This window comes from Galeopterus variegatus, unplaced genomic scaffold, assembly GCF_000696425.1.
Source record: "Galeopterus variegatus unplaced genomic scaffold, G_variegatus-3.0.2 Scaffold1784, whole genome shotgun sequence".
Lineage (NCBI taxonomy): Eukaryota > Metazoa > Chordata > Mammalia > Dermoptera > Cynocephalidae > Galeopterus > Galeopterus variegatus.
This window is the reverse complement of record NW_007727895.1, coordinates 243,966-247,709: the sequence shown is the minus strand read 5'-3', so window position 1 is coordinate 247,709 and position 3,744 is coordinate 243,966.

The following is a 3,744-nucleotide window of genomic DNA, read 5'->3' as shown; positions in this document are numbered from 1 at the left end:
TTACTGTGACCTCAGGCAAGTTACTTGCCCTCTCTGAGCTTCCAATACCTCATCTATAAAGTGGGAGTAATAATAGCACCTAATTCACGAGTTGCTATTAGATTAAATAAGGCAATGTACGCAGGGAACATATCATAGAGCCTGGCGTGTAGTGAGTGCTCAATCAATATTGGTTTTCATTGTTACTGTCGTTGTCATTGCATTATACTAGGAAAAATAGAAGTCCAGTAAGTATTTACAAGTCTCGTAAGTACTGCAAAAGAGAGAGTATAAGATGCTACAGGAACATTGAAGATTGGAACCGGGTTTAAAGGTCTCATATGAAGAAAACTCTTTTCCAATGTGGGGGATGCAGCTGATTATCAGGCGACCCTCAGAAAGGCCTGAAAAAACAAGTTGAGAAAGCCACAGTAGACAGGTTACTGGGTCACTCTTGAAAGGCCCCAAACATGCATGGTGTTCATGGGGGTGGCATCAGAACCAGAAAAACAAGGGCAGCTCAGGATGCAGTGCAAAGGGCCATCCAGGAGCAGGATGCGATGGAGCCAGGACCTGCTTTTGTGTGGTGCAGAGCAGTCCTGGCAGCTTCAAGGACCTGGACAAGGTGAGCATAATGGACAAGAAACAGATAAAGCAGAAATGCCTTGCATCACCTTAGAGCTACCTGACAATGAAATAAGCATGGCCAAGGGATGCAGGACAACAGAAGAGATGGAAACCAGGCCCCTGGGTGCTGGGAGCAAACTGGGTTCCTGCTTCCACACCACTGCTTCCCCTCCTTCTCACAGAGGAGGGTGGAGGTAGAGACAGAAGCAGTGTCTGAAATCCCCCTCCTCCCCACCTGTCCACCATGGCCCGGCCTCACTATGATGTCAGACCAGCCAAATGGAGCACATGTACCAGGAGGTGACCGGCCTGGTCCCACCCGGCACACTTGCAACACCTGGCTTGTGCTGGTCATGTTGTTTCATGTGGTCTCACTGCATTTTCTTCCTGAGAAGGGCCCAGGAAAAAGGCTCTCTCTCCCCCTGGTTTATTGATCACCCTTCACCTGTCCCTGCTGCAGCTGGGATGTGACCGGGGAGAGCAGGCAACCCTGGGGTGGGTGGCGGCAGCTCCTCATCTGAGTCACACAGGATATCCCCCACCCCCACTTAATTGCCAGTAAAACAGAAAGCAGTGTGCTGTCCCTGGAAAACGACAAAGAATCCCTCTAAATCCTGTTTAAAAATAGTATTTTGTTTTTGTTTTTTTGCTGTTCAGGCTGTTGCTTTAATGACTAGGAGGGAAAGACTCTTTTTCCCTTCAAGGAGCTAAATCATTAAGTGGAAGCTCCCTGACCCCACCAGAAGCAGGACCAGGATGGGTTGAGAAGGAAGAAGAGGAGAGGCTGTAATGGAGAAAGTCTACCCTTTGGGCCACATAAACTATAAACTGGCACTGCTTTCCAGTTGGAGGCTGTCTCCAACATTCAGGCACAAGGCCAGGCCCCAGTTATCCAGTTAAAGTGACAGATACTGACAGTCCCCATCAGCATGGCTCAATGCCTCCACCAAGTGAGCGGGGGTCATCAGAAAAGCCAAGACCTCAGTTTGAGTCCCAACTGCATGATATACATTCTGTGTAACCTTCAGCAAGTCATGCCACCTCTCTGAGTCTCAGTCTTCTCATTTGCAAAATGGAGCCAATAATGACTGGATAGGATTTCAGATAAGATTAAGTAAGATGAACATATATAAAAAGCCTAACATCGTGCTGAGCCCATTGTAAGTACTCTGAACTAGCAGCTATTAAAATCTCTGGCTAGTATAAACATATAGACGGCTTGGAAGCCTTGTCCCTTCAAAAGGAAACAAGAGACCCAGGTGTGTGTCACTCTCTAGAGTATGATGACTCAGCTCCTAGACTTCTAGAAACCACTCCTTGGGAGAATGTCAAAGACTCAGCTTGTTTCTCCCCATGTTATTAGTTCCTTAGACTTAAGACTTCTCCCTCAAATCACTTTGTCTTCCCTTTGTCACAACAGTATCAAAGGCTGAAAGAGATCCCCAAAGGGTGGGTTGCAAAGGGGTGGTCTGGCATGTGCCCTTGCCTCCTGAGGGTGCAGAGGATGGGGTGGGAGGGTGGCTGGGTTCCTGTAAATATTCTTAAAGACCCAGTGGAGAGAGCACATAGCATCTCAGCTGACTTTTGCAAACAGAGATAAATTGAGAGGTGTCACCTTCTCTGGCAAGGTCAGAGGATTCGTGCCTGCTAACCTGGAGAGGTGGGAATTGCAGACAGCAAACAAAATCGCGCTTACCCTGATTGTAGAGTTGGAAACCTGCCAACTGCTACAATCAGGGTAAAAATAAATGGAAAAGTAAGTCAGGTGTGAATCAGATGCTCTGGCACTGCATGGAGGAATGGAACACTGTTATCTACCCCCCTCTTCTTCCTGAGCCCCTCCTATCCTAGCTTCTAGGACATAGTTTCTACCCAGTGCTCTTCTGGTTTCCAGACATCCCTGGCCCCCTTCCTTGGATTTTTGTTCCTTTGCCATGACCTAAGGCTGGGCCCTTGGCACATTGCTTCTCCCCTCTAATACTGTATTCCTTAGAGGGTTCATCCTTTCTCAGAATTCACCTCCCTCCACCCACCCCAGCCTCACTGCTGATAACCACCCACTAGAGCCTCCAATCCAGGGCCGGCCCCGTGGCTCACTCGGGAGAGTGCAGTGCTGCTAGCGCCAAGGCTGCAGGTTCGGATCCTATACAGGGATGGCTGGTGTGCTCACTGGCTGAGCGCAGTGCAGACAACACCAAGCCAAGGGTTACAGTCCCCTTACCGGTCAACAACAACAACAAAAAAAAAAACCCTCCAACCCAGACCCCTCCCTACCACAAGTGTCCCATGGCTCACAGGCCACCTTCTCTTGGGTAATACTGGAGAAGCCACTCATTCATCACTCACTCCATCAGTAAATATTTAGTGAGTAGCTACTACATGCCAGGCACTGAACCAGAGAAAGAGATAGAGAAGTGAAACTTCCATGCTGCCGACATTCAACTGGAAAACAAAAATACTAAAAACAAATTTTTAAAAATTAGAAATTATGGAAAATGTTATGAAGAATATAAGACAGCTTAAAATGGACAAGATTAAGGGTGAGGGAGGAAAAAACAACCTATTTCATATAAGTATGACCACTCTGCATTGATAGTATTGAAGCCAAGACCAGGGCGGCAGGGGGTGGGCAGGCAGGAACTAGGCATGGTGGGAGGATCATTCCAGAAAGATAAAATAGCATCAGAAAGGCTCTCAACAATTTCTTCACAAAATAATTTGACTTGTGTGGCCGACATAATGTGAAAGGTCTCCCTTTTGTTGATTTTCAAGCACAGGTTAAAAGCAGACAGATAGTAGCACTGTAATAAAAGGTATTCATCAGCCAGGCATCCAAATAATTACCTAAATTGTCCCAACTCTGACATTTATCACCAACCCTCCCCTTGGAGATCTCTAAGTAGGAAAATAATGAGAAGAAAGTTATTTTGTAATTACCCAGCATGAATTATGACTCTGAGAGGCTATTTTCAGGGATACTTTAGAGTAATTTAGTTCAGCATTACGGAAGTTTAATTTAGCACAACATTCTCGGTGAAGAGAAACTCTGGAACCAGACTCAAAAGCACAGGATTTTTTTTTCCTTTTTGTCTTTTTTACTGACCAGCAACGGGATCGCAACCCTTGGTGTTGCGCCCA